Here is a 24,970-nt window from a genome sequence, read left to right as displayed (position 1 = left end):
CTTTGAGCATCTCCCCTTCACCTAGTTAACAAAATAATCCCCATGAAGAAGAGATCTGTCCACATTACGCCCCATAGGCTCAAAGACCTTCAATGGCCACCTATTACTCTAGAATAAATGGTGGGCAGCTAGGGGGCACCATAGTGCACAGAGCGCCAGGTCCGGAGTCAGGAAACTCATCTTCCAGAGCTCAAATCTGGCTTCAGATATTTCCTAGCTCTGTGATCCTGGGCAAGTCACTTAACCCTGTTTGCCTCAGTTTCCTCATCTAATAAAATGAGCTGAAGAAGGAAATGGCAAATCACTCCAGTGTCTGTGCCAAGAAAAGCCCAAATGGGGTAACTAAGAGTTGGACACAACTGAAAAATGACTGAACAGTATGTGTGTGGATGGATAAATAGATGGATGGATGGATGGATGGATGGATAAACTTTTCAGTTTAACATTTAAAATGTTCCACAGTCAGTCTCCAGAGATTGAGGACTTTAAGCATCTTTGGGATCAGAGGGTTTGAGTTCTAATACTGGCTCTCACATCCAATCCCTGTGTGGCCTGTTCCCTCAACTTTCTGAGCTCCATTCCTCATCTATAAATCAAGGCATTTGATTAAATGAGCCCTATGGTCCCTGTCAGCTGTGACTCAAAGGAGGGAAGGCCCTCCATATGCAGGCTGTCACAGATCCTTCATCTGCTGCCTTTTGGCCCAAGCAGACAACTTGGACCAGGCCCATAGTTGGAGTGCCCTTCCTGCTTGGCTCTGCCTTTTGGAGCCCTTGGCTTCCCTTGGGGTTCAGTGGAGGTGATGCCTCCTGCAGGAAGCCTTCCCTGATCTTCCATCCCTGGCCTTGCCTGACATCTGTACAAATGAGATCATGTGTGGGAGGAATTTTGCAGACATTACAGCTCTCTAGGAAAGAGTAACCATCACTATTATCCTTAGTATATCAATCCTCTCCCACCTCACCCGCCCCCATTAAAATGGAAACCCCTTGGGCTAAGGACTTCCTGGTTTGCCTTTATCACCCTCTACCCCACACCCAGCACACTGCCTTACTTATCTTGGTGTCTGTTTAGTAGAATTGAATCTACTTGACTCCCTCTGTTTATGGATAAGGTGGAGAGAGGAAGGGACTTGGACCATAGAAACTGTGGTCTGTCCAGCACCACCCAAAACCCTGGGAGGGGGGACATTCCTTGTCTTTGGCACCCAGACAGCCTCCCTGGTGGGTTGGCCCAACAGTTTGGCATCATCCCTGATTGGTCCTTGGCATTCCTCAGGTATTATTGTACCTATATCCAGCCTGCCCCTGTATCCATGCCTACTTTTGCTATATGCCCAGCTCAACTCCTCTTCTGTTGTTTCCCAAAGCAAAGTGGGTATCTTTTTTTAAAATGAGTGATAGTGGCTATACAACCCAACCAATTCTTGAGGGAGGCACTGTAGTACAGAAGTACTTGGGTTCAAATCCTAGCATAAATTTGGAACTGTGCCCAAAGGACTATAAAGCTATGCATACCCTTTGATCTGGTAATACTACTACTTGTTCTGTATCCCAAAGAAATAAAAGGGGGAGGAACCTATTTGTACAAAAATATTTACAACAGCTCTTTTTGTGGTGGATAAGAATTGAAAATTGAGGGGATGCACATCAATTGCAGTGTGGCTGAAGAAGTTGTAATGGTATATTTCTGTACTATAAGAAATGATGAGCAGGATGATTTCAGGGGAAAAAACTAGAAAGGTTTAAATGAACTGACACAAAGTGAAGTGAGCAGAACCAGAAGAACATTATATGATGAAGAATTGCAAATAACTAAGCTATTCTCAGTAATACAATCAATCATCCAAGACAACCCTAAAAGACTCAATGAGGAAAAATGCTATTTGCCTCCAGAGAAAGAAATGGTGGCATCTGAATACATACAGAAGCATGCTATTCTGTCTTTTTCCTTCCTTCTTTCTTCCTGTCTTTCTCTCTCTATTTCTTTCTGAGCTTTCTTGCACAAATGACTAATATGGAAATGGTTTTCATGATTGTACATGTATAACTTATATTGATTTCTTACTGTCTCAGGGAGTGGTGGGGATGAGAGGAGGGAAGGAGAGATAGAATTTGAAACACAAAACTTTTTTTAAAAGAATGTAGAGAATGTTTTTACATGTAATTGGAGGAAAAATAAAATATATTTTAAATCCCATCATAAAAACAAATCTCTTCTTTTCTCTGGGTCTCAGTTTCCCCTTATATAAAATAAGAAAGTTGGAATAGCTATTCCCTGGGGTCCCTGCCTTCTCTAAAACCCTTAAAACCTGAGCTATGACAATGGAGTCCATGGCAACTGTAGCTTTTGTTAGCTGCCTTTTTTAATGCCTCAAGACATTTCTTGGTTTGGTATTTGTTGCTTTGTTTTTTAAAATAATTCTCCTGGCTGGATTCCAGGCTTCTTCACATGACTGCCTATTTCAGGCTCAGAGATGGTGCCCAGCAGGGTCCTCAGGCCCCACCTCTCAGGTGCAGCAGCAGGTAACAAAGGCTTTTTCAGTAGCCTAGCAGGATATGAAATTCAAAATTTCCCAGAAAAGCTTCACCTGCAAAATTCCCTTAAAAGGCCTCCCAGGCAGGAGGATGCTCTATCCCCAGAAGCCAAGGGAAGGCAGAGCTTCTTCCATCTATCTGCTGGGGCGGGGGGATGTTCTGAAACCAACTGCACTGTCTCAGGAGGAAAACAGAGCCCCCTCTTCAGAGCTTGGGAAGGCTGCTGTCCCTGCTACCACTGAATAAGGCTAAGGGTCAATGGGAATTGGGTGTGGAGAAGGAAGGAAGATGCAAAAGGAGGGGAGATCTTTAGGGCCCCTTTTTACTATAAACAAGAGGGAATCCCCTCCCTCCTTGCTTCATGTGTCTCTCTCCCACCCTGCTGTCCAGAGTGACCAAGCTTTGGGTGCAGAGCAGAGCAGAATGGGATGGAATTCAGAAATAAAGGAGAGCATTGCACTCAAGGTCAAAGGGAACTGCTCACCCTGCTCCACCATAGGTTAGCCAGAGCTAAAAGGGTTCAGAGGTCCCTATCAAAGAGTGACTGGTGCAGACCAAACACCAGCCCTTGAGAATGAGTTCCTTTCCCAAGGCATGTCTGCTGCTTGAAGAGCTTATGCCAATATTCCAAGCTCACATGACTAGGGTTCCCTGCAATACAGGCAGTTCAAGAAGGAGGTAGGTTTGCCAATAGGATGGGAACTCAGAGCTGATTTCTAATTGTATAAATCCACAAATCCACACACTCTCCAGATAAAAAATCTGCACTGTACCCAGGAAAAGGTATAGAAAGCCATCCACTCAATTAGAATGATAGAGAGTGTGGGTCTTCCTCAATGCTCTCCACACCCACCCCCAGCATCAAGGATGCCCACACCAAGCCGGGTAGGATCATAGCTCTCTGAGAGTCAAAGGCTTTTAATTGAACAGAATCAAGAAAGAGCCGATCAGCACCACCTGGTGCTGAAAAAAGAAGCATCCCTGGAATGCATTGCTGCAGAAGCTGATTTTGTAAAATTACTATCAGAATTGATTAGTGAAAAATTGTTAATAACTAATATTTGGAGGGAGACATTCATTAGCCATTTTTCAGCCAAGGAGTAAGTGTAGAGACAAAAACACACAAAATAAACTCCAGAATATTCAAACGTTTCTCTCCTCAGTGAAAGACCAAGCAATGACTAATGTATGAGACAAATAAGAACAATTAGAAAACTCCTAAGCCAAGACTGTATTTACAATTTCATTATGAAGGATAGACATTCATCAGCTGAAAGAAGATTCAGGCCTTCATCGTGGCTCTTAAATAATAATAAAAACGGCAACTGAAAATGAAATACACAATTTATGGCAACTTCCTGACCTCTCTCCACCTCGTCCTTTAAGGTCCCAATCTCATCTCCTCCATATGGTCTTGGATAATGCCTCTACATGAGACTGATTATTCCCCAGCTCCACCTTCCACTGCACCAGGCTTATATCTCTCTTCTATGTTTATCATGAATCATTTTGCATTATTAGATCATCACACAATAGGAAGGGACCATCCAGTGAATTCATAATTTAATTAGAAGTCTTCCTACAATAAACTCCGCAAGTGGTCATCCATTTCTGTTTAAATTAGTCAGGGGAACCCACCAACTTATTCTAGTACTTCAGATGTAGTCTGAGCAGGGTAGGGTTCAAAGGACCTAAATTATACACATTTGTATGTATGCCTTATTCCCTTCCTAGACTGTGAGCTCTGTAAAGGCAAGGACTAGTCTTACTTAATCTTTCAGTATCCCCCAGTGCCTGATACTGTCTGTATTATAGATTCTTAATTAAGCACTAAGTCAAATTTCAAACACATTGATGATGTTTCATAGTTATTATTTTCTCACTATCAATTAACCAGTCAACAAAGATTCTGCTTTGGCACCTTGTCTGGGTCCAGGTTACTCTCATTGACAGTTGAGGTTAGAACTGTCCCTAGAGATTATCAAGTCTAGGTCCAGAAGCTGAGGTTGAATAACTTGTTCAAGAAAACACAGAAAATAAGGAACAGAATCTGAGACTGGAACCCAAGTTTTCGAGGATTCTGTGCAGTGAGCTTTCTCCTGGGAGTGAAATTATTCCACCCGATTTTAGCTGTGATGTCTTAACTAGGTGAGAACATATGCAATCTATCAATCAATCCAAAGACTCACTAAGTGGAGAAAAGTCTTCGAAAGCCATTGGATGGAGTGCAATGATTACAGATAAGAAGACTATTCTCATTGGCTTTCCTTCTCCCTCTGGGTCCTTTAAAAAACTACTGAAGTAGCTGGGTTTGGAAGCATTTCCATAAATTACATCGTGTGGATTTTGAGCAAACCTTTGAGAAAGGACTGTCTGGGGGGCGGGGGAGAGAAAGGAGAGACTTTGGTTCTGATGGCTGCTACCGTCTCCCTTTAAAAAGAAGGGGATTTTTCCTATTTGAAGGTTCTGGAAGATGTTGGACTTTCCGTTTTCCCATAAGTGCCCTAGACTATGTCCCCAGATCAGCTGCTGGGGACTTACCATGAGCCAAGGACCAGTGAAACTCAAAGCCCCATAAAGGATCCCAGCAAAGAAAAGGGAACTTCCCATGCCTTAAGGAGGCTTCTTGAGCACCCTGTTAGTGAAAAGAAAAGGACTTCCAGGAGCCAAATGCCACATGTGCTTTCAAGACTTGAGATCCTTGGATATTCTTGTAGGAGAGTATGTCCCAGACCTTTAGGGGACCATGTTTGTACCAACTTCTCTTACTGCACCACCTTAGTAAATACATACCCTTTTCCAAAAGCTACGAACAACTGCTTTTAATTGATAATCTGCTGGGGTAGGGTTATGATTATTGTTGTTATTGTTGTTCATTTTTTCATTTCAAAGAGGACCAATGACATCCAGGGGTGATGTATTGACTTGCACATGAATTGGATTTAAGTGGAGCAGACTTGCACAAAGTCATCCATCTTACTCTCTTCCAGAGTCATCAAAGTCCAGTGACAAGCCAAAAGTCAAGATGATTGGCAATGGAATGAAATATGGTGAATGACCCTGACATTTTTGATGTCTAACCAAGCTCTAAGTGCGCCACAGCTCCTGGTTCAACGACTTTCATGGTCACTGGAATACATTGTTTTCAAATGCCCATTCATTCCATTGGGGTAGGTCTTCATATGTTTGGGGTACACACCTCCTAACTCACTGATGGGTTTGAAGCCTCTATGTTACCCTCAACTTGGTTTAGCCCATCTGTTTCAATGGTTTTACTTGGAGGGGTTATACTGCATGTTCTATAGTTTCTTGGAGCTGCAGGTGAGAGTTGGGTGACAAGTAGTTAGTAGTTAACCCCAACCTTACATTATGCTTAAGCCTCAACAGCCCATAGGTGTAGGGGAAGATCTGAGCTGACATCATTGGAGAATCACTCTTGCTTCTCAGGGGCACTTCCCTGAGAGGGAAATGGAATCAGCATGCTTCTGGGGGCTCAACTTGTCTGAAAGTAGGACTTGGGAGAATAATGTGCTAGAGCTTAGATAGACTACACAACTCTATCTTCTTCAATAGGTCCCCTCATCTTTCTAGTCTTTTTTTTTTAGGACAATGAGGGTTAAGTGACTTGCTCAGGGTCACAGAGCTAGTAAGTGTCATGTCTGAAGCTGGATTTGAACTCAGGTCCTCCTGAATCCAGGGCTGGTTCTTTATCCACTGTGCCACCTAGCTGTCCCCTCTAGTCTTCTTACACCTTGCACCCTCTCTTCCCACATATTCTTCCAACCAGTGTCACTGGTCTACTGGCCATTCCTTGAACAAGATGCTCTATCTCCTTACTCTTCTCTTTTTCAGTGGCTTTCTCCAGTGTAAGTTCTTCATCTTTGCTTCTGACTTCATTCAAGTAACAGCTAAAATCCCACCTTCTATTGGAAGCCTTTCCCAGTCCCTCTTAATTCTAGTGCCTTCCCTCTATTGATTAGTTACTCTTTACTCTATAGTTTGTTTTGTATGTATCTGTTTGCATATTGTCTCCCCCATTAGATTATGAGCTCTTGAGGTCAGGAACTGCCTTTTACCTTCTTCTACTGAGGCAGATCAGGAAACCAGTACTCAGAGGCACAGGCTAGAGGGGAGCAAGCATGGGGTATGACAGAAAGGATGCTAGAAACCAGGTGTCTCAGTATTTGTCTTTACTCAGAGGTAGATCTTGGCCTGACTGATTCCCATATTCCCCAAATCCAAGAAACCAAGGCCTAGCATTAGGGGTCTGTGTAACAGTAGAAGGATAAAGAATGAAAAGGATTCCCAAAGACAACTAATAGGAAATATAAGAGGAAAAACTGAGATGCCACAAGATCAAGAGAGAAATGCTGAGTAAAAACCTAGCTCCCAAGCGGAAAAATGTATGAACAGAAGGAAAGATGAGAAAAATCTCAGAGAGAAACCAAATCTCTTTGAGCAAATATAATGAATGAAAGAAAAGAAATCACTGTTACCCAATGGAGAGAAACCTATGAGTTCCCCAAAGATCATGGAACAACAGAAAGAAATTCCAGAATGGCCCAAAAGAGAAATAAAACTTTTAGAAGAAACTAGAAAATGAAAACAAAGCAGATACCCCCAAATTAGGGAACAGCTAAACCAATGAAATGGAATAGTCTGGGGCGATTAGAAATGGGGACTAAATGAATAGGAAGCATTCAGAGAAATGTGGTAAAGTGAAAAGAATCCGGAAAACAAGATATACAATGATGACAACTATGTAAATAGAAACAACCACCACAGAACCCTGAACCTGAAGCCTGTGGGAGAGAACAGAGGAGAGAATGTGAATCCCTGCCTTCTCTGCCAAGACAAGGGACCCCGCAGATGTAGGGTATTATCTACAAGGTGTCTGCTCCAGCCATCGCAATGAATGGTTTATTGGGAAGGGAAGAGAAGCAAAATATATTCAGAAATGAAGGTGACATAAAATTAAAATATATCAATGAACATTTTAAAACATGACAAGGAAACAATCTTTTTTGAATTGCAAACTCAGAAGGGAGGGAGGGAAGAAAGGAGGAATTGAAGAAAGGAAGGGAGATGAAGGAAGGAAGGAAGGGAGGGAGGGAGGGAAGGAAAGGAAGGAAGGAAGGAAGGAAGGAAGGAAGGAAGGAAGGAAGGAAGGAAGGAAGGAAGGAAGGAAGAAAGAAAGAAAGAAAGAAAGAAAGAAAGAAAGAAAGAAAGAAAGAAAGAAAGAAAGAAAGAAAGACCCTATCTCCTGTACATTCTGATGTTGCTGCATAGAGGATGAAACAGTGATCCCCAAACCAGAGACCCAAGGTTTCCTTTGAAATGGGGGCACTGTTCTCAGCAGGTCAGCAGCATTTTTCACAAGACAGCCATACCCCCCATCGTCTTCCTGCTCGCTGTAGCTGGCCTCCCGTGGTGTCTTCTCAAGAGGTCAAACTGCTTCATTTCTCTCTCCTTTGATTAATAACAGGAGAGATGTGGGTTTCTGTTAAGAACAGGCAGTCACCCTAAAAAACTGATTGAGACCCATCTCGAGAAGAGCCTGGGCCTCCATTGTCCCTTTCAAGTTGTAGAACCAGGGAGAGCTGCTGGTTCTGATGAGATGCTTCAGCTCTGAGAAGGGATCCTAGAAAGTTGTCACTGGCACAGGATACAAAGATCCCAGAATCCTTCACTCAGGCAGCCCCAGCATGGTGAGCGTGGAAGTGGACCTCAGGTTTTTCATTCTGCATTGAGTTCAGCCAGCACTGAGGAAACCCTTAGGCCTGGAAGTAATCTGGGCTGCCAAAGACCCTGCAAGAGAGGCACTGCCTGGGGTGAGGGTCATCCCCGTTTTGTACAAGAGAAGGCTGAGGCTTGCAGATGCTAAACAACTGTGACTCAGCACACCTAGTCAGTGTTGCTATTACAACTTGAACCCAGGTCTTTTAAAGGGCCCAACCTCTGAGCTCCTTCCATACTGCTCCTCGGTCCCAGTCACCCCGAGGTGCCCACAGGTGACCCACCCAAAAAGGAGATGGTCTGAAGCTTAACAGAAGGAACATTCACTTGAAGAAGCCCCTGATCTAAGACATACTGCCCAGAGGTGTCCAGTGGGGCCTGGCATTAGTGCCTTTGTCTGAGCCATCACTGGCTCATGGGTAACTCTAACTCACTGATAGAGACCAGGGCTTCACATGAAATGGCCAAGTGCTTCTCCAGGGGAAAGGTCCATGTGTGTTTGCAGAGGAGACTGTCAGGGGTGTTGGAGAACACAGTCAGTTGTTCAACATTTCTTAAATATTGCCCATGTGCCAGGCACTGCGCTAAGCACTGGAGAAAGGAATAAAAACAAAAAGCCCCTTCCCTTAAAGAGCTTACAATTGAAGGGGAAAACAGCCAGCAAGCAATGTCAATGAGAAACTGGCAAAGCAATTCATCAACACTTCATGCAGGCAATAGGGAGCCATTGAAATGTCTTGACTAGTACTGAGGAAAAGGATTATAACTGTGCCTTAGGAAGACTGGTTTGGTAATATGACAGGGCAGATGGCTGAGGGAGAGACTGGCTAATGAGGAGAGGGTCCAAGCTGATGTGATGGCAATGGAAAGGAAAGGATAGATTTGGGGATCACCAAGGGGAAAGAACTCCCAGGATTTGATGGGAATAAGGATGTGTTGTCTTGGGAAGAGAAGGCTCAAGAGAAACCTGAGAGCTGTCTTCATGTATTTGAATGGAAGTAGCATGGAAAAGGGACAATCCTGGGTTGGCTTGGCCCCACAGGGCAGAACCAGGAAACCAAAGAAAGGAAGATTGGGAATAAGGTGAGAAAAATCCCTCCCAATCAGAGCCCTCCTAGAAGGGAATTCACATCTTCGGGGGTTGGAATCACCCCTGCCCATCCTCGGATACTTTCGAGTGGGGCTGATGACCACTTGTTGGGGGAAGGATCCTGGGGGTTCCTTTCACAGATTTGTTGGACTAGATACCATGTAGATCCCTTCCAACTCTCAAATTCTGAGATTCATGGATTATTGATGAGATTGGGGAGGGGAGAGAAAAGGGGTCGAAGATAACTCACAAGTTTGAAGTCTGTGACTTAAAATATGGTGAGCTAATATAACAAAAAGGGAAAATGATAAATGTTAGAGAAGATATGGAAAAATTGGAACACTAATGAATTGTTGGTGGAGTTGTGAACTGATCCAACCATTCTGGAGAGCAATTTGGAACTATGCCCAAAAGGCTATAAAACTGTATACCCTTTGACCCAGCAATACCACTACTAGGTCTATATCCCAAAGAGATCCTTAAAAAGGAAAAAGACCCCTGTGTACAAAAATATTTATAGCTGCTCTTTTTGCATTGGCAAAGAACTAAAATTTGAGGGGATGCCCACTCATTGGGGAATGGCTGAACAAGTTGTGGTATATGAATGGAATGGAATGCTATTGTGGTATAAGAAACGAGGAACAGGTGGATTTCAGAAAAACCTGGAAAGACTTAAGTGGACTGATGCTGAGTGAAGTGAGCAGAACCAGGAGAACATTGGACACAGTAACAGCAACATTGTGTGATGATCACTTGTGAAAAACTTAGCTCCTCTCAGTAATACAATGTTCCGAGACAATTCCAAAGGACTCACAATGGAAAATGCTCCACATCCAGAGAAAGAACTATGGAGTCCGACTGCAGATTGAAGCAGACTATTTCCACTTTTGTTGTTATTGGGTATGTTTATTTCTTCTTTCTTGTGTTTTTTTCCTTTTCTTCTGATTCTTCGCTCACAACGTGACTAATGTGGAAATATGGTTAACGTGATTGTACTGCATAACCTATATTTGACTGCTGGCTGTCTTGGGGAGAAAGGAGGGAAAGTAAGGAGGGAGAAAAAAATGGAACTCAAAATCTCATAAAAACAAATGTTGACAAATTTCTTTACAGGTAATTGGAAAAAATACTATTAAGTGAAAATGATACAAGTAAAAACAGAAAAATTGTGAGAATGGCAGAAATGGGAAGATGAGGATAAGGTTAAAAGGGAGACTATAATGAGCTCCTTAGCAATGATGAAGCAGTTTCCTCACAACAGCCATGGAAGGGCTCATTTTATGATTAAAGCAACTGAGGTCCTAAGAAGCAGTATCTCTCACTTTCTGTTGTCCAGGTTGGTTTACTCCAGAGTTCAGAACAAACTCCCTGTTCTCTTCAGGTGAGTAAGTGCCTGGAACATAAGTAGATACTTAATACACATTTCTTTAATTGGATTAAAAGAACCAGAGGATTCCCTTCTTACTTGATACCTCCCATGACCAAGCACCAGTGAAGAGTTTGCTCTGCTTATCCCTTTGCTTTCAGTCTTGAACCACTAGGTGGAGCTACTAGCCCCTAAGCTGATCCTATTCAGCAAAAAGGCTTCTGCCCTCTCGGTAAGTCTTTTATCCCTGGGGTCCTTTTGCACTCCAACTCATTGAGCATAAGTTCTAGGGAAGTGTCAAGTTCTACATGAGTCACAGAAAGTTGAACTTTTATACCATAATTCCAGCTATCTTAGGTGGCTCTGATGACTCAAGAGTCCTTTGTTCTCAAAGAAGACCAGTGACATCACAAGGTGCAGTGTGTTTGCCTATGACTGATCAGTCTGGCATGCAGCATAGTACCTCTTCTCTCCCACACTAACTCTAGAAATGTATGCATCAAGCTCACCATCTATGTGGACATCCCTGGAAAGTACACTGCCAAAGTAAGTGAAATTATCCTTAGCATTAAAAACTTATCCATTTGCTATGACCAATGGTTCCATGTATGGATGGTGCTGTTCTGACTAGTGAAGAACCTCTGCTTGGTTTTGATTATCAGGCCAAAATTACCACAAGCAGCAGAGAATGAATCCATATTCTACTGCATCTCAGCCTCAAAAGGCTGCATTGAGTGTACAATCATTTGCAAACAAAAAAGCCACAAATCAACTCTCCCTCAATTTTAGTCTTGGCTTATAGCCTTTTCAAGTTCAATAGATTACTATCAGTATGTTAGTTCACCTTGATGGCATTTTCATGCTTGTTGAAAGTGTCTGATAACCTCACTAAAAACACCATGCTAAAAAGCATGGGAGAGAGCATTCAAAAGTCGAGGGGGTGTGGTAAGAGTGAATTTATCAATTCAAAGACCATGTTTAGTCCATCCTACTGGCAAAACCCCACTTCTTCCCTGCCCTCTTGAAATCTCACTGTGTTTTATAAGGCATATGACCTTGGCATAGTGGATCACCTCTCCAAAGGAATAGGCAGGCACACTTGAGGACTCTGTAGAGAAGATAATCAGTAGCTCAAATTAAGAAAAGGGATTGCTCCTGTGATGTCATTGGGATAGGGAACTCTCAGATGAGGAAATGATCTCTTCCAATGCAGGTTGGCACTGGCTCTGCCCCTTGTAGATCCAGCCAGCTGCCTAAGGCTCCAAAAAGTCAAGTGACTTGCCCAGGGTCCCATAGTCCCACAGGGTTCCAGGGGAGGGATTTGAACTCAGCTCGCCTGATTCCAAAACCAGCTCTCTGTCCCCTATACATCAAACTGCTATAACATAATAATAAGTGCACAAAGCAATGCATTGAACCTTTCCTAAATCCAAGTGACCCCTAGAGAGTAACCAGGTTGCTCCAAACCCAGGAGGTCTAGCAAAAAGACATTTCAGGGTGTTTACAACACCAGAAATCCGGTGTAGGAGCCAATGATATGGAACCAGCCAGTAGAGTCAATCATGGCATAGAGATTCTGGCCCCAGGATTCAACTCTTCTTCATGACAAAGCACAGGGGTACAGGCCTAGACCCAGAATGGAACTCTTATAGCCAATATCTTCTTTTCAAAGGGGTGAGACATGGTTCTACCTGTGCTTTAAGAAAATCACTTTCATGACTGAATGGAAAATAGACTGAAGTGGCAGAGGCTTAGAGCAGGCAGACCTCACCCATAGCAAGTCATTGCCAAAGTCCAGCTGTGAGGGCATAAGGACTTGTAGGGGACTGGGGGTCATGTCAGAGAAGGAAAGGCTATGCCTATGATAGTAATTATGAAGGCAGCATCAACGGTACTTGGAAACAAATACTGATTACTAAGGAGGGTAAAAAAGTGAGGAGTTGCAGATGCCACCGAGGTGGCTAGCATGGGTAACTGAGAGGATGGTGGAACCATAGACAGGAATAGACAAATTAAGAAGAAGGGATGATCTGGGAAGAAGGAAAATGACTTCAATTTTGGATATGCTGAGTATGTCTACTGGACATCCAGTGGGAAATGTCCAATAGGGAGGAAGAAATGTGAGACTAGAGGTCAGGAGAGAGGTTAGGGCTGTATAAGTAGATTTGAGAATCATCATCATTGAATCCATGGGAGCTGCTGAGATCCCCAAGTGAAGAAAACTAGAGGGAGGGGCAGCTAGGTGGTGCAGTGGATAGAGCACCAGCCCTGGAGTCAGTAGTACCTGAGTTCAAATCCGGCCTCAGACACTTAACACTTACTGGCTGTATGATCCTGGGCAACTCACTTAACTGCAATTGCCTCACTTAAAAAAAAAAGAAGAAAACTAGAGGGAAAAGAGAAAAGAGACAAATTCTTGACAGGACAGAGCCTTGGGGGGCATTCAGAGTTAGTAGCCATGACCTGGATGAAGATCCAGCAGTGGAGATTGAGATAAATGGTTCAGATGGGGTCAAAGAGAACCAGGAGAGAGTGGTGGTGCCCCAAAAACACAGAAAGAAGAGAGTGTCAAGGAAGAGAGAGTGATGGACAGTGTTAATGGCTGTGAAGAAGAAAAGCTAGAGGATTAAGAAAAACACTGGATTTAGCAATTAAGAGATCCCTGGTAACTTTGGAGAGAAGGAAGGAAATAAGCATTTATTCAGCACCTACTATGTGCCAGGCACTTAGCTAAGTACTTTTCAAATATTATTTCATTTGATCCTCACAACAACCCTGGGAAGTACGAGCTGTAATTATCCCCATTTTACAGATGAGGAAACTGAGACAGACAGAAGTTTACCGACTTGCCCAGTGCTACCCAACTGGTAAATGTCTGAGGTAAAATTTGAACTCGGGTTTTTCTGACTCAAGATCCAGCTTGGTATCCATTGCCCCACCTAGCTATCTTTAGAGGGCAGTTTCAGAGAAGTCATGAGGTCAGAAGCCAGACTGTAGTGGGTTAAGAAGAGAGTGAGAGGAGAGGAAGTGGAGGCACCTGCTGTAGACAGCCTTCTCAGGGAGTCTAGAGACAAAAGGGAGGAGATATATGGGCCTATAGCTAGTGGTGATGGACAGATTAAGTGACTTGAAGGTAGGGGTGACATGTGTGGGTTTATAGACAGTAAGGAGGCAATCAAGATAACCCACATAAAGAGAATGCATGGTACCCACGGCCATCTTAATCCTCTCTGGGAACTCAAGACTAAGTTTGACAAAATTTAGCTTTACATTACAGCCAGTGATCCCAGGGAGAATTTGTCATCTGACCTACATGGGACATTCAACTGTGCAACAGCCCTTCACCTAGTTCCAAATGCCTCTATGTCTCCCCTGCTCATGCAGGGGAGGTCCCTGGTCCAAGCAGCATTCAGTCTTCCTAGTCCCAGTGCAAGGGAATTCTGAATAATTAATAGGATCTGGTTCATTGTTACCCCACCTAGTTGGAAAACTAGGAATTTCAATGTTAACTTAGCTCTAGGGACTGTTTCTAATAATGCTGAGACTCAAGCAATACACACCCCTCAGGGTGTGACCAAGCCATCCAAACAAACCAGATTTCTGGTGGCTTCTAATGTGCCCAGTAGAGCTGCCCACACCTCATGCACACTTCTGATTAATTGACTGACTGATTGATGGGTTGATTGATGTGTCCTCACCTTACAAAGCACCTTCTCACTTACTTTAGTGGGGCAGGTGGGACAATTTGATAGATTAATTCTGTAGACTGTCACCTGTACACAAGGACTACAACAGAACAAGGACCATAAACAATGGCAACTGAATGCTGGCTTTGGCCCCAAGAAGAGGTGGGAGAAGATGCCCTTCTCTGGTGGAGGAAGAAATCCACAGGTGTGCAACATTGCATGTCACTTTCTATTTTTATAGGGGTTGATGTTTTTTCTCTTCCTCTTTCTTCTTTTAAAAAATTATTTGTAATAAGGGATGGCTCTCTGGTAATGGAAAGGAAACGATACAGAAAAGAAAGCTAGGTGATATAAAAACAAAACAAACCAATAAAAAATCTATTTTAGAAAGCATCAAACCATGTTCCTGACTCACAAGACCCTTGAACAAAGTCATGCTGTGTACAAAGAGCGCTCTCCCTTTCCTAGAGGCTATGCAGGAACCCTGGCCTCAAATCTCCTTCAGTGAGAGGAGTTAAAGGTCTCACCATGGGGGCTGGTGGGATTGTCTAACTATATGTCTCTGTGTGTGTCTATGTGTATGTATTTGTGTGTATGTCTGTGTGGGTATCTGGTTCTATGTATGTATTTGTGTGTGTCTGTGTCTGTGTGTATGTGTGGGTATCTACTTTCATGTGTGTGTCTGTGTATGTGTCTGTGTGTATGTGTGGGTGTCTTTAATGTATGTGTGTGTCTCTGTGTTTGTGTCTGTGTCTGTGTGGGTATCTGTTTTTATGTATGTGTGTGTCTCTGTGTGTGTCTATATGTGTGTGTCTCTGTGTTCATGCACACACTGCAGGTATAAGGGATACCCAGTTCAGAGACAACTGTCAGGCAGCCCCCAAAGCCTTCATGTCTCTGAGAAGCTCTGATCCTTGTGTCTCATTCACCTGACTGAAAACAAACCCAGCTCCCCACCCCTTCTCCTCCTCTGCTTCAAGCCCAGTTGAGATTACAGCTGGTTCTGAGCTCCCTTGGTGAGCCTCCATCTCCACCACGCTCCAGGCCATGTTAAATTTTTTAGTATCTTTTCATAACAGAATCTGTGTTGGTACAAATAAGCCACAAGCTTCAGATTGCTCAGGCTACCAGTCGGCATTTACAGCATAAATTCTGGTTAACCAATTCTATTCAATTCAACTAGCATGGATTGGGAGCCTAGCATGTTCAAGTCCTTGTGTCACCCCTTGTGACAAACAATCCCTGCCCTCAAGGGGCTTACAATCAAATAAAGGAAATATAGCATGCACACACACACACACACACACACAAATAGGATCTGCAGTGTGATCCCAGCATAGGAGAGAGCCAGTCAATCAATAAATATTTTTATGCACATACTTGTGCAAAAGACTGTGCTAAGCACCAGGCAGAGAGGTGCAAGCTCAGTTTGAGCAGGTGACAGGGATCATGAAAGGCTTCATGGAGGAGGTGACAGTCCCTGGACTGAGCCTGGAGGGGAAGGAAGAGAAAGGTTTAGGGGCAGACAAAGAGCAAGGGACTTCTAGACACAGTCAGGAAACAGCTGAGTCTTGTGGGGCTAAAGTGGGGAGTGTGTGAAGGGAGGAGAGATGGATGTGGCTGCAGCATGGCTGGTGTCAGGCTGGAGTGACTGAGCACACTATGTTGAGGGGCTCCTATTTTTTTCTTAGGGGCAATAGGGATCCAAGGGAGGCTTTGGAGCATGGCAAGTGGTATGGTCAGACTTGACCCTTAGGAAGTAAAGTCTTCATGGGGATACCGCATGCCCATGAGTAAATGAAAAGAGAATGAAGTAGGACGTCTGCTTTTGAAGATAAAGAAAAGAAATTATGAAAAAACCAAGGACTCAGCCCTGAGACCATGTGGCCTGAGTCCTGGCCCACCTGCAATGCCCCTCCTCCGAATTTGATGTCTGGGCCTGACCTCTGGAGCCTGGCCAGGGAAGTCTAGCATCAACCCCCTCTGGTCTCGGAGGAGAAGGAGATCCTCTTTCCTGTGGTTCCCAGATTGGAGGGGGTCAGCCTCTCCCCTTCAGCTTTGTGCCCAGGTGGAGCCAGAGCCTCCTAGGCAGTCATTTCCTGACATTTAAGTGGGTAATCACCAGCATCGATCCTGGGGTCCTTTACTGCTGGAGGTGGGCACAGAGGCTAAGGATCGCACTCTGAGTTCAGCAGGACAGTAACTGGGCTGTATAACCGCGTCTCTCCTCCTCCCCAACAGCTCTCACCATGACAACTGAGCTCTTAAATCCAACCATTATTCAGCTCCCATGATTGTCGAAGTTTAAAGTTCACATTTTATTGACCTCCTCCTGGTTTCTGTGACATCTAATCACCTGGGCCTATGAAGCCAGATTGTTAACAGAGGGAGGCTCAGAGGATGCTTCACAAGCCTGAGTGGTGAGTGTTTCTTTGTTTGATCAAAGCAGCAATTTAGTCCTGGCCCTTGATGATGCAAACCTGGCCACGCAGAGACTGAAATTGGAAATGGCATTCCCATTTCCCAGTTACGACTCCTAGCAGGCTACCAGTAATTCCCAGAATATATAGTGCCCTTCTTTTTCTATTTCAGCTCTGAGGTTTGGAAACCTCCATCCTTCTTCAGCTCCTATTACACAGGGACAAGGTTGAGGCAAGGAATAAACCTGATCCAAAGAAGACCAGAATGACTGGCCACATTCTCCTCTTTGCTATGCAACATGAAGATGGGCCTTGGGCAATCAAGTCACCATCTGTTTTCCATCCACAAGAACAGAGACATCAGGGGTACTTTGTGGTGTCCTAGAGAGGGACAACTTCCTGTCTACTGATATAGATAGCCTATCCCAGCTAGCAAAGGGGAAGAAAAGGCATCTGATCAGTTCAGCACACCTTCACTAAGGCCCTGCTATGTTCAGTGCTAAATGCCATGGGCTCACCTCCATATACCCTGTGCCATCCACCCTGAATAAGACAAGGAAGTCTAAGAGCCAGTCCACAATGCTTAGGGGATTACCATCAAATATGATCCTAGATTTAGACCTGGGAGAAACCTTAGCTCTCCTCTAAACCAAGCCCTTAATTTTATAGATAAAGAAATCAAGACACAGGAGGATTATGTGATTTACCAAGCATAACATAGTAGTAGAGATGGAATTCATACTCAGTTTCCAGGATCATAGAGCTAGAAGGTCATTTTATCTATTCACATCATTTTACAGATAGGGAAACTGAAGCCCAGAGAGGTTGTGGAATGTGGTCATACAAGTGATAAGTGACCAAGGCAGGATTGAAATCCATGTCCTCTGGGACAGCTAGGTGGCACAGTGGATAGAGCACTGGCCCTGGAATCAGGAGTACCTGAGTTCAAATCCGACCTCAGACACTTAACACTTACTAGCTGTGTGACCCTGGAAAAGTCACTTAACCCCAATTGCCTCACTAAAAAAAAGAAATCCATGTCCTCTGATTCTCAACCTAGAAATCTTTCCATTGCAGGGCACTTCCTCTCCAATACCCATGAAGATTCAGAATAATGCCAGATCATTCAATTGAATGACAAAGTGGTCAGTGCATGCAATTGTTTGATTTAGGTGCGAAGAGAATGGAGATATGGCTTTTGGCTAGAGTAATTAAGGAAGGCTTCATGGAGGAGAGGGCACTTGAGCAAAGCCAGGCAAGGTAGATGGATTATGGACTTTAGACAAAGGATTAGGGATCTTAAATGCCAGGCTGAGAAACTTGGACTTTACTTCATGGGTTTTCTTGCTTAGTAGCCATGGAAGGTCTTAGCTTGGTCATAGAAGTGACAAGATGGTTTAGAGAGATTAGCTTAAAAACCAAAAAGACTACTCCCCCCAAACCCAACTTCAATGCCTTATCATAGCTGCGGGTGGCCCTGGGTTCTCCAAAGCTATTCCCACCAAGCACAAGTTCAGACTGGTTCTACCACAATTGAAATGCCTGAGAACAGGTTGTGTCTGTCATGTGAGGACAACCCTAGCTGAGCAGAAAATGTGAAAAAGATGACCATAAAAATTATTGCAACATATGTGTCAGCATCTGCCACAGAGGATGAAGAAAGTATGACAAGATCTGATCTCTGAGGAGATCATCACCTCCATATTGGAGTCAGTCCTAAGGTAGAGCTATCCATGATGGCAGCTGGAGAGTAAGTATCAAGCCTGCTTCAGCCCTCTCTGATCAGCAAGGCCAAGGACTTCACTGTCACTTGCCCTGACCAGAGCTTCCCCATCTGCCCACCTTATCCTAACCTTTTCCTACTCCCTGTTTCACATCTTGTTCAGGGATTAATAATAATATAAATATTAACTTTGATCCTGTGAAAGTTATGAACATTGACTGCCCTAGGACTCTATTAAGAATCCTGGTGCACCGGCCCTGGAGTCAGAAGGACCTGAGTTCAAATCTGGCCTCATACACTTAACACTTACTAGCTGGGTGACCCTACGCAAGTCACTTAACCCCAATTGCCTCACCAAATAAAAAAAAAGAATCCTGGTGTTACTGAGTCACATCCCTGAGGCTCCCTTTCCCCCTCCTTCCCAGTCATTCACCACAGCTCCAACTATCCCATTCCTCTACTTCTCCAGCCTCCCCTTCCCCCAAGCCATTTCTCAGGTACCTCCTCACCATGCTGCCTGCTCTCCACCTATCCCCATCCTTCTCATCTCCCCCCTACTGCAACCTTTCACTCTTCCAGACACAAAGAGGGAACATCTTCCAGTATCCTTTAACAAACTAACCAAAACCAAAACCTTCCTCTCCACTGAATGTTGTGGAGTGTGTTCTCCATTGCTCTTTCAGCTGCCTTCTTTTTGTTGACTTTCTCTTTTATAATGTAAGCTTGCTGAAGGCAGTGACTGTTTTTCTTGCTTGTATTTGTATTCCCAGAACCAAGCACATGGTAAGCACTCAACAAGTGTTCTCCATCTATCTATATCTATCTTACTATTTGTTTATCTGTGGTCTCTAGAACCTTCAGAATATTGTTTCAAAGCACTCTTCTTCACCCTATACCCGTGCTTGGCACACAAACATTGTTTGATGGGAATTTTTGCATCGAAGTTTCTATGGACATGTGTTTGTCATTTTCCTCACATACAGATCTGACCATCACTCCTGCATCCAGTAAACACCATTGGCTCCCATTACCACCGAGGTCAAACAGACCCTCTGGCATTTAAAGCCCTTCACAAGGTGGCACCTTCCTATTGTTCCAGTCTTAGTGCATATTATTTCCCTTTATGCAATTTACATTCCAAACCAACTGGCCTTCCATTGCTCAGCTTAGGTACCTTCCAGCCCTCCAAATGTATTTGTATTTACATCGAATATCTCTGTGTGCACACATGTGTGCATGTGTATAGAGGATATCTCTCCAAATGGAATGGAAGATCCCTCAGAACTGGTGTTTCTTTTTATCTTTGTAGCCTCAGCATCCAGCAGGATGATAAATTATGGTTAAGTAGGATTGAAATAAATTGAGAGGAAAGAAGAGAAAACCAATGTGATAGCTACCTTCAAAATTGGCAGGGCTCCTGTGGGGAAAAGGAATTAGATGTTTTCTGCTTACTTTCAAAGGATAGGACCCCAGGTAACAGAAGACAAACCCAGGCTGAATGTCAGAAAAAATCATCCCAGCCTTTAAAACTACTCAGACATGACCTGGGAAGCTCAGGAGAGAGTGGGCTCCCCACCCATCCCCAGAAGTCTTCAGGCAGAAGTTACACGAACACTTTGCCAGATATGTGTGAACAGGGATTCCTTTCATGTATGAATTGGATGAGAGGCCATAGAGGACTCTTTCTGCTCTCGTATTCTGTGATTTTATGAGGTAGAAAAATTCTATGAATAATTTCACAAGGTCCTTCCAACCCAGTCAGTAAATTCCTTGCTACTCAGCAACTTCAAGGCAAAAGTGCACACAAAGGAGGATGGCTAAACATACATTGGAAAATACGATTTGGAATTAGGAAATGGAAGTGGCCATGGGCTTGCCAATGACTCAGAAGCCTCACACCTACTTATCATGGATACTTTCTTCGAGAAGGTTGGAAAGTAACAAGTACCCAGCAAAATCAGACACACAAAAATCAAAATGACTGCATTTTAACATCCAGGAAATGAAAGGTGACCAATGTCTAAGACATAGAAGAATCAATTGTCTGTGTATAGACCATCAACTTTTAAAGCAAAGACCAAAATCAATTGCAAAGGAGGAGCAAGAAGTGAAATGAGAACAGGAATTGTGTGTAATTACAATAGCTTGAACCAGACCTTTTTTGAAAAACTGACTCAGAAGAACAAAAAATTAATGGAAATAAAGATATTTATTGTGATTATTAACATTTCTTAGAAAAGTTTAAATGATATAAGTAGTCAGCATGTAAATCAAGGTAGCCAAGTGGCACAGTGGATAGAAGTCTGGACTTGGAGTTAGGAAGACTTGAATTCAAATAGTCCTGCATCAGACACTTACTAGCTTTGTGGACCTGGACAAGTCACTTAACTTCTGTTTTCCTCAGTTTCCTCAATGGTAAAATGGGGAGAGTAATAGTGTCTATCACCCAAAGTTGTTCTGAGGATCAAATGAGGTAATATTTGCAAAGCGCCTGGCAAATAGTAGGTGCTTAAAATTAATAAATGCTTGTATCCTGAGATGTTTCATGCTTTTGTATTTCTGAACATATATGTGTGAATCATCTTAAAGCCCTTCTGTGGTGGAGAAATAAAACACTCCCCTATGTTTGATATCTATAGTATATTGAGTACTTTTCTAAGTGACTGCACTCCCCACATTTCAGTACAACTCTAGACATTCCAAAGACTTGCTTTGGAAAGCCCCTCCCAGAGTTTTGTTCTGTAGTAGGGTTAGAGATAATTATGAGAGAGAACCCTGCCCCCTTCTCTTTGGGATGAGCCTTCCTAGTGACCACAATTTAGATTTTAAACATCACACTAGGATGAATCTACGTCCTTGTAAGTCCAGAAATAGAACCTATTTGGGAAAAGCCCAGCTAAGTCCATGGGATACATTAGCACACCCTTACAAATGATCTACAAATAGCAGAGGGTAACAACAAGCTGAAAAAGGTCTGTCATGAGATCCAGAGAAGTCAAGTTATCCCAGGAGCTTGTAGGAGTATGACAACAGAAGTAGGGCAACAAAAAGCTACATAATCAGATTTTCCTATTCTTTCTATAGCAATTGATTTTCATCCTCAATAACAGTGAAACTTTTACATTTGGATGAATGTCTCAATTCCTGGTGTGCTATAGAGGGTCTGGAAATGGTACTTAAGAAGATGAGGAGGAATCAGGAAGAGGAGCTAGACCTGACCAAAGACTCCCAGTAGAAAGGTGGGCTGGGAGAATCATGCTTTTAAAGGTGCTAGGAGATGAATATTCAAGAAATCTCAAAGAGAAAAAACATTCTAAAAGACTGAGAAAAGATCTTGGGTGTCATTATGATCCAGAATACTTTCTGGGAAAACTTTGGCTACAATTGACCAATACATAGACTTCCTCATCTCTATAAAACATTTATGAAAACAGCCTGCACGGCTAATGGAGGCATTATCAGTAAAAATATGAGAAAAGGTCAGTGATGTTTTCAAATGTGATTTTCCAAAGCCAACCATATCTTCACAGTTACAAAGAATATTGGGAAAAAAGAATATTGAAGGATGTAGAACATATAACATCCCACTGTATCCATTATTTGTTCATAAAAAATCCTTCAGGAGAGCCAAGCACAGCCTCCAACAAAGAATTCTGCATGTTCATGTTAAGATAATGCAGAATTCCTTGATAGCTTCATACCCTTGACTGTAGGAATGGCACCATTGACTTGAACATGGTTCCAAAATTGGACAGCAGAGACTGAGGGAGAAAGGTGAGGATACAGGAATGTGGCTAGAGAGCAAAGTGAAGTATGACTAGGGCCCATCTGAAATAAAGATCCAAGTGGAGAGCACTCCCCAATTCCACCAGCTGGTCCTTTAGCTATAAATATCTTGTGTGATATCAAAAAGAGAAATGTGTGCTGTCCAAGGCACTAAGCACTGTGCTAGAGGACATCCCACATAGTATCCAAGTGGGTGTGGGAAGTTTTGTGCCCCCAAATGCTTCTATTTGTGATTGCAGCAGGACCGTGATGTATACCAAAAAAAAAAAAAAGGTTTAGAGCCACTCCAAAGAGAGCAGCCCGCAATCCACACCAGAAAGCCAGAATACATGGAGAGCTCATGTTGTCCATGTAGTGGCATGCTGTTGGATGTGGAGTCTACAGAGTTAGTCCAGCAGTGCCCCTTTTCTGGAACAAGTGCATGTGATGGATGAGCAGCTACATCAATAAATGAGCAGGGGCCAGAAAATAGACTGGATGACCTTGGGGATCTTTCATAGCTCTTTCAATGATCCCTATCTGCTCCTTGAAACCAAGCCTATGTCTCCAAAACCAGACATGGCTATGGATCATGGCATACCCCATTCTCTAAAGAATCAGAGGCAACAAAAGCCTACTGTGAACAAATGTAAGCCTCAGCACATTATTGTTGTTGTTTATTTGTCCTTTGTTCGCAGAGAGGACTGATGCCTCCACATATAACCAGTGATGACCTATGAGTAAGATATCAAAGACCCATGGAACTGGAAGAAGGATCACAGGTAAGTAGCGATGGGTGGAGCCCATGGAATGGCAAGAGATCTCAAGGAAAGACAACACCCCATAGGAGGCATATCTCCTGCTGCTAGAGCACAGACAAGAACTCCATAGACCCAGAATAGCCCTGGTGTGGTGAATGCCCACCCCCAAGATTTCACAGGCAGACCCAAGTGTCCAGGCTATCCTAGGATAGGACTAGGTCTGAGGGGAAGGGTCCTGAGGAGCTGCCATTGAGACCTTCCCAGGGGCCCATCCCCTCAGCTACTGATTCTAAATGACAATATCTCGGCTTCTTCTGAGGCTTCTTGGAGCGTACTCTCCTCAGATCAAGGGGACACAGGTTACTGCTGCTGCCTCCCTCCACCTTTCTTTTCATTGACCTATAGACTTCTGTAGAATCTTCCTGCATAGAGAGTGTCCTTTTCCTCCTTTGACCTTAGACATCTCACATGGAAGGCAAGGTCAGCCACACTCCCAGGCCTGATCCTGGGCAACAATGTGAGATGGACAAAGGGCATTTCCTAGAGCAGAGAAGCTAGGGGAGCTTGGCCAAGTCCATGAGCTCCCTTTCCTATAGCATAGGATATGGTAGAACCTGTGTCCCACAGAGAAGTCCAAGAGGGTTGGCATCACCACCCTGATCATCTCTTCCAGCATACCCAGACCTGATTTGGCCTGTAGGCAAGTCTATGTGTTTGGCATGCTTTCAAAGCCTGTCTGTGTCACGTGACCTCAGAAGTCTACCTTAAAATGAGTAAAAAACAGAGAAAGGAAATAAAAAGGACATTGACAGTCCCAGGTTACACTCAGAAAATGCTTGAAAGTTGACAAAGTGTTTTCCTCACAATCAGCCTGTGAGGTAGCTAAAGCAATCCTTCTCCTCCTCATTTTCAGATGAGGCCCAGAGATTGAAATGGCTTGTCCCTGGCTCCTCAGAGAGTTCTAGATCTGAACTTTACCCCAGGCCTCATTCAGCCCAGAGTTGCAGCACACTGATTCCTTCTCATTATTAAGTTTAGAGTTGGAAGGAGAAGCATGAAATATCTCCTGGTCAAGCTTCCATATTGTGAGGAAGGGAGTGATGATCAGTGAAGCACACCCCTAAAATCACTTCCCCGTGAGATTCATTATAGTCAGCCATCGTTGTACCCCTGCTCAATCAGAGAACCCACCACCATACATTCTACCTCAAGTTCTCCCAGGATTTCATCAGATTCAATCCCCAAGACAGACTCCCATTTAATGGTTCCATTAAAATCAGTGTAGCCACATGTCTTGTGTCTTGTGTCCCCAGGACCGAAGAGATGATTTCATGGAATTCTGGGACCATAGATCATATGGGATCTGAGATCATCTCATCGGACCCCTCGTTTTCCATGTAAGGAAACCAAGGCCCAAAGAGATCAGGTGGTTTGCCTGGAGTCACATATACAGAAAAAGCTGCAGAGTTTAGATTCAAACTTAGCCTCCTGACTATTTCAAGGCCAAAGCCAGGATTCTGTGTGGTCTGTGCCATTGCCTTTCTCAGCTAAAGTCCCAACCTTGTTTGAGTCATAAATAGGCCAGCCTATGGGTGATGGTTTCAGAGGATGCTTGAAGCGGCCAATATCTAAATATTATTCTTACAAAATCATGTCGATCTCCTTCCACAGTACATATGACTGGGGCAGTGAAGGGTATTAATTACCCTTGGGAGCTGATTACCCTGTGGAACGGGGCTTTAATTATATTTAATTAGCACACATAATTATAAAAATGGTTTTGCTCTCTTCTAATGACTTGACAAAATGACTCCCACAATGTGGGAAGTAAAACTCTATCCCCGTCCAGGTTGTCTGCCCTCCAGAGATCACCCTAAGGGAGTATG

The sequence above is a fragment of the Dromiciops gliroides genome, chromosome 2 (genome assembly GCF_019393635.1).
Source record: "Dromiciops gliroides isolate mDroGli1 chromosome 2, mDroGli1.pri, whole genome shotgun sequence".
In the NCBI taxonomy this organism is placed as follows: domain Eukaryota; kingdom Metazoa; phylum Chordata; class Mammalia; order Microbiotheria; family Microbiotheriidae; genus Dromiciops; species Dromiciops gliroides.
The sequence above is the reverse complement of the archived record's forward strand: the minus strand, read 5'-3'. Positions refer to the sequence as shown.